Genomic DNA, 16,238 nt, shown 5'->3' with positions numbered 1-16,238 from the left:
AACCCTCGGGGAGTGACTATAATTTGAGATTTGGAGCATCTGCAGGCGGAGTTGCCATGAATCACAGTGGAGAACATGGATGAAGCTGGCCTTGGAGGGAGGTGAGGGCTAGTGTTGGACATGTGAATTGTTGAAAAGTTATGCCCATTGGTGATGCTGAGTAGGCAGTTGTGAACATGAGCCCCAAGTTAGGAAGGGGGCTGAGTCAGGGGGCTTAACGTTGGGAGTCAGTGGCATAAAGATGGTATGGAAATGAAATCTGCCAAGGAAACGGACCTCCATGCAACATCTATAATTTAGACATTGTGTATAATTTTTTAAAAAGATAATGTTTAGAGTTGCCAGTGCGTTTTCTACCAATTCATACTTTATAGAGTCTCACTGTTTCTCAGCAGAGGTTATCTTGTCCAGATCTCTGTTTTGTGTGTCTACCTGTAGGAGCAGCCCCATACCTGAGGTGGGAGAGCTCAGCATCATAGCCCTGGGTCACTGATAATTACGGTGGTGATGGCAATAAGGATAGCAATGGCACCTCCAAGTGCTGCCTGCCGATATTCTCCAGCCTTTCATTCTTCCTGGGGGCCTGCAGGGTAGGTACCTGAGGCTGCTAGAGGCCAGGTAACTTTACCAAGCTTACACAGTGAATTTTAAACAAGTGTCCCAGGTGTTTCTTCTAGACTGAACCTAATCCCTGTTCCCCCACCCCAACACAAACTGCAGTCCCAACATTTCCAACTGCCTGTTGGATTTTCCTGCACCCCACACCCCCAAGACCAAACAAGCCCTTGAAAGAGGCTGCTTTCCCTATTGGACATTTGAGGTCCAGCGGGGCAAGTTGGTTTCCAGAAAGCCCAGGTGGAATGCTTATTGCTGGCCAGAAGGGCGGCCGCATCCCCACCCCGCGCTGGAAGAGGCCAGCTTCCCAAGAAATGCAGCGCTGCTTCAGGTTGGCCTCTTTGCTGCTCTGTCTTCTCTCTCCACCAAGTGGAAGAAACACCTTCTATTTTTAAATATTTCAGCTGTTACTATTAAGTAATATTGGTTCCTACTACAATCCAGCTGTTAGGTAAAATACACAACCAAACGTTTGGAGGTTGCTAAGAAGGAAATTCTGAAATGTGTTTTTTGTATTATGTAAACTTGACCTTATGTAACTGAAGTGGCAAGGACAATTGCACATGAGATTTGTGGCCTTCCTAGACCACTGGAACTATTTTAAATTTTAGATAATGTATTTTTAACCAACGAGTTTAGGGCAATCAAAGCGGCTTTCAGAGACTAACTTAGAGGTGTGAGCACAGCTAAGCCCAGGTGTGGGCCTGCAGGGGTGGAAGCAGATGTTTCAGTGGGTGTGACCAGGTTTAAATCCAGGGGTCAGTACTTACTGGCTGCTGCCCTGGGCGAACTACTAACAACTCACCAGCCTGGGTTTTCCCAAATGTGGTCTGGTCACCGCTTCCTGAGCTGTGAGGACTGAAGTCAGTAGTAATACAGTATAGCTCTTGTACGAAGTGTTGAGTAGTGGAACATTAGGTTTCTTTTTATGCTTCTATCTTATTGCCTTTGCATTGTAATTGTATAACATTAGAGTTCTTGTCCAGTAACACCTTATTTATAAAGGTATGATAGCAAAGTCCCACATGGGTTGCTCTGTCACTTATTTCTGGAGGTCAGGCTCATTTTTAGTCAGCTGAGAACTTAAAGCAGGTTTCATCATTTTGGGTTCTATTTATAGTTTCTGGGAAATACATTTGTGCACTTTTTGAAAGCCAAGTTCCCCACTGTGTGCCAGGATTTTATTACAGCTGTTGCTCAATTTGAGCTTGCAGATATTTCCAAAACACAGTGTTTCTTCTTAAGGGATACAAAAAAAATTAGAAACATTAAAAGGATTTTTAAATAGCTTTAAGGATGGTTCCGAACTTGGGAATGGGGGATCTAGCACTTGGCTTCATCAGTCCATTCATGGTACAGGGTGCATGCAGATGACTCTGTTCTCTCAGATTGACCCTAGCATGTCCAGCCACACACACGAGTGTTTGCACATGATGCCATGACAACTACAGAGCTGTCTTGACAGTGGGAGAATTCAAGTATGGTGCTGCACGTGTCTCTGAGTTGGAGCTGCTGGGACGAAGAAGCGACCTGATGCCTTGTGTAGAGTGACCCCAGAGCCCTTGGGAGAGAGTTGTGTAGACTTACATCTATGCATCAGAAGTAACTATTTTCTGTGGAATCAGATTTGGAACACATTTTTGAGTAAAGCTTTCTGCCTGGTGTATATAGCATATTATTCTGTTTTAAAAAACCATTTAAGTGGTCTGTTAAGAAAAGTTTTGTTTCTTAAAATCCTGTATAACTTCAGTAATTTCAGCTTGTCATTTAATTGGACTTTAAAAAAACACACACTATGACCTGAAGAGAATCAAACCAATAGTGTGGGTGGTGTGAAGATGGCTCTCCACCAGGGAGCACTGTGGCTAAACATGAGGTTTGAGTTGACCATACATTTGAAGTGATCCTAAAGAACATTGGCATGTGGATGTGGCAGCTCTTCTGTTTCTATGTGTCCCACTGCTGGAGCTGGGCTACTTTGGAGTTCTTGTTCTTGTTCCTGAATTGGTTCTGGCATTTGCAGTGGGGTGGCTCCCAGTGTCGCTGTCCTTGGTGGTGGTGGTCTGGAGAAGAAAGATGGGGGTCCAGACTGGTACTTCATCACTCTGCCTGTTGAGCTTCACCTGCCTTGAGCTCTTACCCCCTTCAGATTCTGGGAGGTTGGCATTGATCTCTGATGCTGTCTGCAGTTGTTTCCAGGTGAGATGAGTGGTGCCATTCAGCTGCAAGTGCCACCTACCTGGTAGTCTTGTAGCATCTAACAGATGCCAGTTTTCTCTGGCTCCCCACCCTCATCTTGGTGGCCTCTCCTCAACGTTGACCAAGTGAATCACTCTCTTATAGCACCTTGTCCCAAGACCACATGCTCTTAGTGCCTGGCCACTGCCCTTGACACTGGTCCTCATCTCCTTGACATGTCTTTCTCATCTCTCCTACTTCTTAGCAGTGGGACATACCCAAAGACTGTCCTTGGATGGCTGCTCATTCTTGTTGACTCATCCCTAAGGGATCTCAGTAGTCCCTTCCCACCATATCATAGCTCAGAAACCATCCTGATTCTGCTGCAGTTCACATTTATAGCTCCAACCTGGATCCTCCTGAATTCCAGATCCCAGAGCTCTCTGCTTGTCTGGATGCACACCTGGGCATTTACTAAACATCTCAGACTTGTGCCTGAAACCGGATTCTCAATGTCTCCCTGCATACCTGCTCTTCTCACAGCCTCCATGGATCCAGTGGTACCTTCATTCTGTGCCCTTTCTCCTGCACATTGATCCAGTTAGCATGCCATCTGCTGCCCCTAAGATAAGTGCACAAGGGTCGATCCCATTTTAGTGATGAAAATGTTCCAAAACTGATTGTGCAACTTGGTAAATTTGCTAAAAAAAAAAAAAAAAAAATTGAAGAGGGTGAAATGCAGAGCGTACCTTAGTAAAATTATTAAATGTGTGTGGAACCTCCTTGCACCTGCCACCTCTCCTGCAGCATCAGGGTTACCTCCCTGTTCTAGCACCTCTCAGGTTCCAGGGACCCTAGAGAACAACACCCGTATCCTTGTGTTTTCAGGGGGAAGGATAGGGGCTTAGCAGGTGGCACACGTTTGGATTTGTCTCTTTTTCTCATGTTAGGGGCTTTTCTGAATGTCAGGCTAGTGTGGAAGGAAGTCTCTAAGAAGCTGGCTGGGCTGCTGATGGACAGGGCCTCTTCATTTTGTAGGGTCTCAGATGCCATGACATGTTGTCTTTTTCTCTTGGCATACTCATTTCACTAGAGTACCTGTTCAGCTTCTCCTTAGGGCACAGACTTCCCACCCACTGCCCTCACTTCTAATGTATCAGCAGCACCCATTCTGTGCTCTACTCTGCCGGCCACTTACCAGCTTCTAGGATTCTATGGTTGTTGTCTCCTGGGTGATCGGTTTTGGGAAAGACTTTGTTATTTTCTTATTGCCCTTAGAGTGGGAGGGAGCCAAGTAAGTTCCATTAGCCATGTTCCTCCAATAAGCCACCCCTTGAGTGTGAAGAGTGAGGCACCCCTTCAGCTCAGCAGAAGGCATTGGGTGTGCAGACCTTGTAGATTGCACTTTCAGAATTGACAGGGAAGCCTCATTGGACTTCTAGTAACACTTTAGACATTTAAACACTCCAGTTCACCATCACTCTCATTTATTTTTTCTTAAAAACACTGAGCTTCAGAATTAAAAATTGTCCTCTCCACATCTTCATCGCTCATGTTAAGAATGCTCAGAAGTCTTTAGGAGCGTTGTTTTTTTGTTTGTTTGTTTTTTTATAAGAGAGATTTTATGTCAAATGGCCCTATACTCACCAAAATGATTTTATTAAGTGTTAGGTCTGTTAGGGTACAATTACCTCTGCCTTTTGTTTGTTTTGGAGTTTTGTTTGCTTGTTAAAGAAGAGGCAAGAGCAGCTATATAAGTCCTCTGAGATATTTTTAGGTGCTAGGTTTGATGGAATGTCTCAGATAGCGTAAGGATGTCTTTGCAACTTTAGCTGATGAATAATCAGGGCTGGAGACCATAGTCCTTCCTCAGACAATGCCCCAAGAATTGGAGTTCCCCAAGTTGGCTGGTTAAGCAAAGTAACTTGAAAATGGTGGTTTCATATGCAGATGTCATTGAAATGGAGTTTCTTTTATCTTAAGATAAAATTCAGCCTATTGACTACGTCCTCCTCATTGAACACCTAGTTCTGGGTGGTTGTAGGGCCTAGCCCAACCTGGGGACTGAAACGCTCTGGGTGAAGGAGCAGGCTGGGAACACTGCGTTTTGCTTAATCTTTCCAGCTTCCTGGGATTTACTTTCTTGAGAGGTATCATGTCATAAGGGCACCACATCTGTGTTTCTACCATTAAAAAGTTACATAGAAGGAAAAATATATTTCCTTATGTCAGAAATTTTCATTTAAAATTGGTTTTAAATAAGGCAATTTAAAGTGACTTTTGTGAGCAGAAGGTTTTCTCTTGTGCTTGTGTTTCTGCCTCCTGGGAGGCAATTGTCAAGATTCTGTGTATCCTCTCTCAGGACATGTATAGATGGTCTGAGTAAGCCAGGATCTGCCCCGTTTTTGGTGAGCTGTCTAAATATAAGTGGCAGTTGGTATTGTGGAATGAGTTGAAAGGTCCATGATGGGCTTTTTTGCAGCAGATGCTCCTGATGCCCAGGCAGGTGAGGGATGCTACCTCTTCTTGTTCCTTCTTCCAGGGTGTAGGGCAGGGCTGGTCCCTTTGGGGAGGGTCGAGTATCCTGCTCCAGCCCCTTCCACATCCCAGTCCCCGCCCCCACTGGGAACATTGGTGTCAATGTTCTTACTAGACATGCTGCACTCTGTTCTAAGAATCTGGTAGAATGTTGAACTGTCCTTCCGTTCTCATCATCAGAGGAACTTCTAATAATAAATGAGTCACATTTGGTGAAAAGTGGAGCGAGATGTTTCCCTGGGTGGATTTGGCTCTTAGCCCTTTTGCTCACAGACCTTGCAGTGAATTCCAGGGTTTATGGTCAACCCCTTGTTGTTAACATAAACTCTGTTCTCAATTTTGTCTTTGACTTGCTTTTTTTTAAAAAAAAAAAAAAACAAACAAACAAAAAACAACTAGTTTGCCATATATGTATGGTTCCTTAAACAGGATCCTGTTTTGTCTCACTTTTTTTTTTTTTAGGTTTTTTAAAGTGTTTATTACTGATAAAGTCTTCTGCAGCCCCAGCTCCCCACCCCCCCTGCTTCAGTATTATTTCTAAGATTCACTCACATCATTTTCATGCTAAACACAATTACATACTCTTAATCTCCTGTAGGATCTGTGGATTTGTGGTGGTTACTTGGCAGCTTCCAGCGAGCCGTGCTTTAACAACTGTTCTTGCCCTACTCTCAGATTCACTCCCGGAGGTTTTTCAAGCCAGGATATCCTCAGTGTGGAGTTGATGGGCCCTAGAACCATGATTCAGCTTGAGAAAAGCAAGTCAGTGATTTCCAGAAGGTCCATTCTCATTTACACTGCTACCTACCCCACTGGCTGCCCCACAGGCTCTCCAATACCTGGTGACTTGGGAGTGGAAAGGGTGTGATCTTAGGACTCAATCAATGCTGGTCTGACTGGCTTTCCTTAACCACCACTGTGGCCTGAGTTTTAGCCTATATTTTCTTGCCTTAAGAGCCCTTTTTCTTTGAAAAGCCTATCACATTTTTGGCCATTTTCTTTGGTCTTTTTGTTCCTGATCTGTAGAAGTTACTCATGTAATATACTAGATGCAAGTTCTCTGTCAGTACTTTCAGTTACGTGTGGTGTTGACCATCTTCTCCACATCTCAGTCTTCCATTTATAAATAATGTCTAATAAGCAGAAAATCTTAATGAAAACATAGTCAAATTATTCAGTTTTGTCTTTTATGGTAAGCACTTTTTGGATTTTGTGTATTTCTTTGAAAAGTCATGAGGATATTTTCAAATAGTGTCCTTTAAAGATTTTTTAAAAATTTCGCTGGTTACATTTGAGACTTATTCCATGCAGGATTAATTTTGGTTCATGGTGTGAATGGGGATGAATTCCAACTTTTCATAAACATAATGTTAAATACTTTAGCTCTGGTTATCTGCACAGGACCTATTACCACCTTCAGGAGCATTTTGGGGGCTCTGGGTTTATTATTCCATATGAACCATCAAACTAATCTGTGTATGTGGAGGGCCCACTTAAGTTATATGTGGATTTTAACTGCCTGGCTGGTCAGTGTCCCTAACTCCTGTGGGGTTCAGGGGTCAATTACAGTTTTACAATCACTTTGTCAAGTTCATGAACTTTCTGCATTGGATCTACAGACTAGTTTATAGAGAATTGATATCCTTTTGATAGCAACTCCTCTTGTTCTTGAATGTAGTCTTCTCATTTAATTCAGTCATTTAAAATATTTGTCAACATCTTTTATAGTTTCTATTCATGAAAAGTGTCTCCTATCTTCTGTTATATTTAATTGTTGGTACTTTGTAGTTTTTTAAAAATATTAGGTTTTCTATGTGTTGCATTATATTGACATACAGTTTGTTTTTTAGTGTTTTCTTTTCCAGAACCTTGTAAATACCCTCATTAGTTCTATTAAGTTTTCTGTAACTTATTTTTCTTTTATTCTCCTTTTTTTTTTTTGGTTGGGAAGAGCTCTGTATTGGCAATCAGAGAGTCTTGAGTCACAGTGATTCAGTTTCGCCCCTTTTTGCTTATGTTATTATACCATAGCTAACTCCTGGGGTGGCTGAAATCTTTTTCAAGGTTCACTATTAAAAGCAGTATTTGCTGTGAGTTTTTTTTATAGATGCCCTTTTTTAGGTTAAAGAAAGTCTCTTTTATTCTTAGTTGGCTAAGAGCTTTTATAATGAATAGTTATTGGGTTTTATGATATGCTTGTTTTCATTATTTAGGTGATCATTACTAGTGTAGTGAATTACATTTACAGACGTTCTATATAGAAATGTGTTCCATTTCTTATGTTAAAATGCCACTTACCTTGGTCTATTATCTTTTTTATAGACTGCTAGATTAAGCTTGCTAATAAATTACCTGGGATTTTTGTAGCTCTGTCATGACTGAGTATAATTTTTCTTTCTTACACTGTCTTTATCTGGTTTTGTATTAAGGCTTATACTGGCCTCTTAAAATGATCTCAGCAGTGTGCTTTACTTTTCTGTGCTCTTTTAGGTGTGTAGTTTTTTTTTCTTAATTGAATGATCAGTTAGTTGAAAGATTAATAATACTGTCTCTAATATGATCTTTCTGGAAATATTTTAAACTATTGATTCAATTTAATTTGTGATTAAGGATTACTCTATATTTTTGTCAACTTGGGAAAGTTATGTATTTTTTTAGAAATGTGTTTAATTTATATAGGTTTTTATTATTGATTTGCCCAAAGGTCATTTAAAAATATTTTAAATCTCTGTGATATCTATATATTGGTATGCATGGATATCTATAATGAATATTTATTATTTCATGCTTCGGGGTCCTATTTGTATCACCTGATGGTGAGACTTCCAGTTTGGTTCCGTGTCAGTCTGTACCTAAGGGACCCATCACCTGTGCTGCTGTGAGTTCAGCAGGTTTGCAAAGCAGGAGGCCTGCTAAGTGGGCGATGGGCAGGTGGGTGGCTTCTGTTCTTTGTTGATGGGGTGGGGCCTGTCAAAGGTGACCTAGGCACAGAAGGGCTGCTCCCTTCAGGGTTTAGATTGGCTCCTGAGGCTTGGAGGTAACACACAAATCTGATCATGAAGCTGCCTCTGCAAAGCTATAGCTAGTGAAAATAGGAGTGGGCCTTTGTATTTTCTCTTCATCCCTATGCCTGTGCCTCTGTGCTCTAAGCAGCGACCACATGCCTTTAAAGAAGACAGTGGTCCTAACTGGTTTGGCTCAGTGGATGGAGCATCGGCCTGCAGACTGCAGGGTCCCAGGTTCGATTCCAGTCAAGGGCATGTACCTTGGTTGCAGGCATATCCTCACTAGGGAGTGTGCAGGAGACAGCTGATCGATGTTTCTAGCTCTCTATCCCTCTCCCTTCCTCTCTCCATTAAAAAAAAAAAAAAAAAAAAATCAATAAAAAAATATATTTTAAAGAAGACAGTGGTGGGACAATGAAGCCCCAGCTGTTTGTCTATCAACCTCTGGGTCTGTCTCAGTTCAATGGGATTTTAGCCTGAAAACCTGACGAACTTGATTTGTAAGATCAGGACAGGAAAGTGAAGGAGAGGGGCTTTGCACATCTGGTTAGGACTTTCCTATGGCTATGCCTGCCCCTCACCCACCCCATCCCCACTACACTGGCATCTCCAAGTTGTCTGCAAATTCACTGTCTCTGCACCCACGTCCTAGCCAACAATGTGGAAGACATTGGAGCATAAGATGGGATCTGTTCTATGATCAGTTAATACTAAGGAGAGCAGGCTGGGCCAGACCCACCGAGCTCTGCTGGAGACTACCAACACCTGCTCCCACATAGAGCAGGCCTGAGTCCTACATTGTTCCCAAGACCCCAGGCACCCAGCCCGAGAACCACAGCTCAGGGTGACCTGCCCCCTGGGCTCTCTAGCCCACTGGGCAGCATGGTTAGGATACCCAGGTTCTACTTCCTGGCTGTCATTTTCATTTGCTGGGTGGCCTTGGACATATTGCTCAGACTCTGTGCTTCTCTTTTTCCACTTGTCCTATGAGGCACAGCTGGTGCCTGTCACCGTCCTGTGGGATCCTTTGTGTTACACATTAAATGAGGTAGCACGAGTGAAGCTAGGCCAGGCCCAGCACACAGGACCTGCAATGATGCTCTGGTAGCAAGGACGACAAGAGGACACACACAGGGAGGAGTGCTACCTGACACCCTCTCCGCCTCCAGCATGGAGCAGAGACCTACCTGCTCTAGTCAACTTCTCACTGGCTTGGGAAACTGATCCACTCTGTGGAACTATGCAAGGAAATCATGTGTACGGGACACAGAAAGGGTTACATTTACTGTAACATTTAATATATGCAAACCAACTGATACAGGTCTCTCCCTGTCCCACGTGGAGAACAAAGCCTTGCCATATATACATCTGTAAAATCTATAAATGTTTCCATTGATTATATTTATTTCTTTTCATTTTGCTTCAATTGAAAACAGTATAAAACAAAACTGCCTCTTCTTGTGCCATAATTGTTTTTATTTTCATTTTTCAAGTATAATGTAGATGATGGTGAATACTTTCCATAAGCCCATTTCTTTGTAAATGAGGCAGAGAGAAAGGATATGTATGTTCATTTACAAATGAGGCCAAGATGGGCCCACTGAAGTTATTTACATTAGCCACAGAAGATCATTACATCTTTGCATCGAAAAGCACTTACAGCTTCACCTCCCCTTCCCTCTATACATACACACAGTGTTAAAAAGAATAATTGTAATTCAATTACCATCACCTTTGGGGAAAGTGATATTACGTATAAATCAGTATTTTGAATAAAACCTGATATGACTTGATTCTTTTGACTGATATTTTTAATAAGTAATGTATTCCGAAGCTCCTTGGTGAGATGGCAGATTGAACATATGACTGTAATTCCACTCTCACCCCAAATTCACAAAAACTCTAGTAAAGATTCATGTGTCAGAAGCAGCAGCCTAAGCACTACTCCCCACTGGAGGGGCCCGTTCCCCTCGGAAGAATGTTTGATGCAGCATGGGGATCAAATTTGGCAAGAGAATCAAGCACTTGTCCCACCTTTCTCCTAAAAACTGCTGTCTGAGAAACATGGGTGGTTGATTTGGGTCTCTCCTCATTACAGAAATGGTCTGGCTAACAGTTGAAGGGGGATGGTCCAATGACAACCCCAGTGAGATAATCTGTTACCATTGCTGGCTGTTCATAGCATAGGAAAGCCTTGCACGTCATAGGAGCTCCCTGAGCAGGTACAGAACCTCCTGGGGGTCTTGCTGGGAATCGAAGTGGAACCACCCATACCTCCAGATCCCTCTGATAGTTTACAGGAAACATTTGGGCAGGGAGCCACCCATGCATCTGAACACCAGTATGGCTCAGTGGTTGAGTGTTGATCTATGAACCAAGAGGTCACAGGTTCAATTCCCCATCAGGTCACATGTCCAGGCTATGGGCTCAATCCCCAGTAGGGGGAGTGCAGGAAGCAAGCGATCAGTGTTTCTGTATCTCTTTCCCTCTCCCTTCCTCTCTCTTTAAAATTAATAAAAACACTTAAAAAAAAACACACACACACGCAGCAGCAGAAATTATGTAAAACTCAATGGAAAGTTAGAGTTACTTTTAAGGAAATCTCATAGAAAGTTGTGCATAAGAGAAATAAAAGGAAATGGCAATTTACCACCTAAACGGGTTTCAGAAGGACAAAATGAAAAAAAAACAGGTAAAATAATTCAAGGAAAGTCCCCACTAATGAGGACACCAGTTGCCACAGAACAGACCAACCACGGGCCCCCTTGTGGGCACAGAAGGGTCATCCCCAAGCACTTGAATATAAAATTTCAGAACCTTGGGGATAAGATCTTATAAACATATAGAAAGGATATCCAGGTCCCACAAAAAGGGTCAGAAAAACTTTACACTAAACAACAGCACTGGGAACAGGCAGAGAGCAATCCTTGCAGTCCTGAGGGAGATGGTTGCAAGCTAGAGTCTCGGCACAGCGCCAGTACACGGAGGGACAATGGATACACTTGCAGGCAGGCCTTCCATGCTTCCTTTTCAAAACATAGACGGAGCCTGAGTTCCCTCAGGATGAGAGAGTAGACAGAGAAAGATGAGTTGGCCAAAGAAACCCAGAGATTTAGTCAAGGACAGAGACAAGGGACTACCAAGCCATCGAGCAGGAGGCCCTGGGTTACCTGGCAAGGTGGAGCCCTTGGGTTTTGAGAAGGTGTGTGGAGGCAGGGCTGACCGTCAAGGCTGCCTGTGCTCCGTGGGCCTTGGCCTGTAGACAGAGACTGGCAAGCCTGTCCAGACTCTTGTTAGCTTGCTCCTGATCTGTCTGGAACATCTGTCCCACTTGCCCCACTTCCCTGAGGACACATGTCTCTCCACAGGCCTTCATGGCTCATACCTGAGCACAAGAAGCAGGTGTGCAGAGCAATTTGGGTCCATGTGACTGCCCTGCCAAATGCCACAATAAGAGTGAGTGGCCCTTGGTGTCCTGGGGACACTCACAACTCTCCACAGAAGACACTCTTGTCCACTCTTCAGGCTGCTGGCAGACCAGACTCCAGACTGCTTATCTTTTCCTGGGAACCATTAACACCCTATCATGCCATTGCATTTGTACTCCTTTTATTAAGGAACACATGTGTAGGAATAACACAGATGGTTTATAACTATAAAGAAAAGTCAAGGATGTCCTAGCCCAGTGGTTGGCAAACTCATGAGTTAACAGAGCCAAATATCAGCAGTACAGGGATTGAAATTTCTTTTGAGAGCCAATTTTTTAAAACTTCTTCTAATGCCACTTTTTCAAAATAGACTCGCCCAGGTCGTGGTATTTTGTGGAAGAGCCACACTCAAGGGGCCAAAGAGCCACATGTGGCTTGTGAGCCACAGTTTGTTGACCAGCTTGGCCCAATGGATAGAGTGTCAGCCCGAAGACCCGAGGGTCCTGGGTTTGATTCCTGGTAAGGGGCATGTACTTGGTTGCAACCAATCGATGTAACTCTCTCACACGGATGTTTCTCTCTGTCTCTCCCCCTCCTTTCTACTCTCTCTAAAAATCAATGGAAAAATATCCTCAGGTGAGGATTAACAAAATAAAAATAAAAACACATAAAAAATAAAAGCAAGGGGCTACCTGACAAGGTTAGAATATTGGGCGGGCATGTGACGTGCAGAGCACCCAGGGCCTCTGGCATCACTCTCTTTTAAAAACAAAATATTTTTTTATCGATATTTTGCAGAGAGGAAGAGAGAGGGATAGAGAGCTAGAAACATCGATGACAAAGAATCATCGACCAGCTGCCTCTTGTACACCCCCTACTGGAGATGTGCCCACAACCAAGGTACATGCCCTTGACCGGAATCAAACCTGGGACCTTTCGGTCCGAAGGCTGACACTCGGTCCACTGAGCCAAACCGGTTTCGGCCGGCATCACTCTTTATCCCAATACATGTTTTTCAGTGTTTGGACACATTTCACAGCCATAGGGGAACACGTTTTTCAGTTACATCTCTAATTTACCCCATCTTCTTTTTCCTCACTTTCTCCACCTCCCCAGATAGCTAAAATGTCAGAGTAAGAGGAAATCGTGGTTACATAGTTTCAATATCTATTATTTTTCCCTGGATTTGAATGACTCATTCTTCACTTGAATGGACCCTGAACTTTGGCCTGGTTTTCTGAGGAATAGTGCTTCTCTGTGTTTCGCATCTATACGATAGCATGGCATGGTGTGTGAAGAGAGGACCTAACCATGGAAAGTGACAGTGTCCTTTATGATCACTTACTAAATAAAGAAACAGAGTACCCCAGATTTCTTCTCTCTGTGGTTGAGAACAGCACAGCCTGCATTTCTTACTGGGCCTTGAATGTGCTCTTTGTGCTTCTGCTGACGTCACGAGTCTGATTGTGTTAATGTATTTCTCATGGCACAACCTATACAAGCAATTTTCTCTCCACCATAAAATATTCATGGGAATACAGGCTTTTTTGTTTTGGTGCTGCATTTTTTAAGTAGAGAAGGTTTGATTGTTTTCTTCAGGGCGCTCTGGGTCAGAGGCACTAGCAACTTCTACTGGGAACTCATGCATTTCAGCTAGTTTTTGATACTGAATCAGTACAAGTCTTGTCTGACGCACCCCCTGGAGGCTAGGATGAATGGGGATTGTGACTTCTCTCAGCAGCTGGTGTGCAGGACAGGGCTTGGGACAGCTACAGCCACTCCCCCAACTGCCATGTTCATACACCTTCTGCCTCCCTGCCCAGGGGGCAGCCACAGGGCAAGGAATATGAGCTTTTCTGCCTCAGAGTCCCCATGACCTCCACACATGCTCCCAGACCCCTGGTTCCTTGCTCATGATGCCTCTTCTGTGTCAGGGAGATGCAGCCCCTTATAGGCCTTCTCTGGGCCTTCGTCAGCCCCGTTCCCTCACACACACACACACACACACACACACACACACACACACACACCACCCCAATCTGGTGTCCCATTATAGGCCTGGGTCTGTGTCCAGCACCCAGCATGAAGCAGGAGGCCCCACACACTAAGCACCCAGCGTGGAGCAGGAGGCCCCGCACACTAGCATCAGATAAACGTGCATGGACATGGTGGCCCATCACAAGTATGGTTAATAAAAAGGAACCCTTTATTTTTTGTTCTTGTTTTTTATTATTATTATTGATTTTTAGAGAGAGAGGAAGGGAAAGGGAGAGAGAAATATGGATGAGAGAGGAAAACTTTGATCAGCTGCCTCCCGCATATCCCCTACCAGAGATTTTTTTTTCTTAAACTGGTATTATTTACCCTGTTTATCCAGTTTGCTATATTTTCATAATGAAATGATCAAAACAAAAAAGCTGGAAGATTAATAAAATACAGTCTTCTCAGTTGTATGTGGTGGGGGTGGGTGGGATACCACTTTTCCCTGGGCCTGTTCATGAAAACACAGTTTATATAGATTTTATCACATAAAGATCAAATAAAAACCTCTTAATAGGTCAAGCCTGATACCATTTAAATGCAAACATTTAAAAAGTTAGGGGCTGCACTTCACTGATTTGGGGAACAGAAGAGAAACAGTCAGCTGGTGTTTACCCCTGCTTGTTAGTGTTGAATGGAGGTTGGATAGCTTCTTAAAATGACCAAGTGTGGAGAATTTGTTGGTCTCCCTCTGGGCATTCTGTGTTATAGCTGCTTCGGATGCTGAGGTGAGAGTATCCTGGGCTCTGCCTCCATGACCATGCACTGCAGTCAGATGACACATTTGTTAGGACATGGTGCTCAGAGCACATTGCCTGTGTCGGCTCGGGGTCAGAACACAGGGCGTCCACACAGCCAGCCTCTCCCTCAGCCCCTGCCTTCCCTGACCTTGCTTATCAGAAAGGCCAGTGTGGGACCTGCCACCTGGGCCATGACCACAGAAATGCTCTGCACCGAGGGCATGGTTCCACTTATGCGCTGGACTCTTTTACCAGAACCCATGGGAATAGGGCTGGGAGCACAGGACTCCTCAGGAACTGTTTATCTGCCACTGGAGGACTCTGTGGCCTGAGGGCGAGGTCCTAGGCATTTGTGCAGTGGAGGTGACTACTTCCAGGCAGACTCTGGGACGAAGTCATATGCATAACTTGGCCTGTGCTAGGGTCTAGTCTAGGCAGAGATAGCCCATAGGTAAGAGAACTGGTACTTGGTGGCCCTGGCCTATTGAATTGGGGCTCCCATCTGAGTTTTGTAACCCCCTTCAGGGCAAGGCCTCCTTCTCCTGCCCTGGTCCCCAGGTCTGGTGCTTGTTGATTGATGAAGAAATGGGCCTAGAGCAGATAGGGGGGACCTTTCTGGAAGTGACAGGGAAGCTGTGGGTCTCTGTGCTATGCCCTCCCCTCAGCTCGTTCAGGGGCTTTATGAGCAAAGTCCATGTGCGGGGGGAGGGGGGAAGGGGGGCAGAGCACAGTGTGCCTGAGTACCACTATGGAAGGTTCTCTGGGCCACAGTGCAAGCCTGTATTCATGTATTTTCAAAGTAGGAACCTGTCCCAGCAGGAGCACCTACCTTGAATTATCTTGTGATGTCCATAATTAAAAGCTTACATTCCTCCCGTGCTCCTTATCTCACTTTAATTTGGTATTGATTTGTCAGCATTAAGATTGATTCTGCCAGAACCTGTTTGGCTCAGTGGATAGAGCGTCAGCCTGGGACTGAAAGGTCCCAGGTTTGATTCCGGTCAAGGGCGTGTACCTTGGTTGCAGGCACATCCCCAGTAGGGGGGTGTGCAAGAGGCAGCTGATCAATGATGTTTCTCTCTCATCGATGTTTCTAACTCTCTATCTCTCTCCCTTTCTTTCTGTACAAAATTAATAAAATATATTATTAAAAAAAAAAGATTGATTCTGCTGCTGTTTCTGATCTCAGTCACTGGTGCTGTCCTCGGCCAGCCTTCGAGCCTAGAAGAGGCTGTGGGTTCTATGCAGCAGACCCGGCTCATGCATGTGCCTGTGCAGGTCAGCTCGGAGGCACTCCATGGGCTGCAGCCAATAAATATGTTTGCTGAGAAGGGCACTCGCTTCGCCATGGAAACAGGCCCTCGTCCTGAGCATCTATCTGGACCACTCTGTGGCACACACTGTTCTGTGTTTCCAGCACAGCTCTTCAGTGACTTGGAGAGAAGGAGGAAGCGACACCGCAGTCAGCCTCAATATTAGTACTGTTCAACCCTCTCCAGAGCCTTTCTTCCCTTTTCTTGTTGTGATTTTCAAACTTGCTTTCAGAAAAGGTGGTGGGCCTACAGTAGCATCCTGTGAGAGAGCAGGGGGCAGTGCGTAGGAATGTGTCCTGGTCTCACCTTCATGATGGATGAGATTTTTGTACTTGAGGAGTAGATCCTCGCATAGGCTGCTGAGTCCTGCACTGTGAGCCT

The 16,238-nt window shown here is 44.3% G+C and overlaps 1 protein-coding gene across 17 annotated transcripts in view; it reads left to right on the top strand.

Moving 5' to 3' along the window:
- HDAC4 (histone deacetylase 4) overlaps positions 1 to 16,238 on the top strand; it is a 224,851-nt gene that overhangs the window by 117,029 nt on the left and 91,584 nt on the right. The gene's annotated exons all lie outside the window — the stretch shown is intronic.

This window comes from Pipistrellus kuhlii, unplaced genomic scaffold, assembly GCF_014108245.1.
Source record: "Pipistrellus kuhlii isolate mPipKuh1 unplaced genomic scaffold, mPipKuh1.p scaffold_m20_p_7, whole genome shotgun sequence".
NCBI classification, from domain to species: Eukaryota; Metazoa; Chordata; class Mammalia; order Chiroptera; family Vespertilionidae; genus Pipistrellus; species Pipistrellus kuhlii.
The sequence above is the reverse complement of the archived record's forward strand: the minus strand, read 5'-3'. Positions and strand labels throughout refer to the sequence as shown.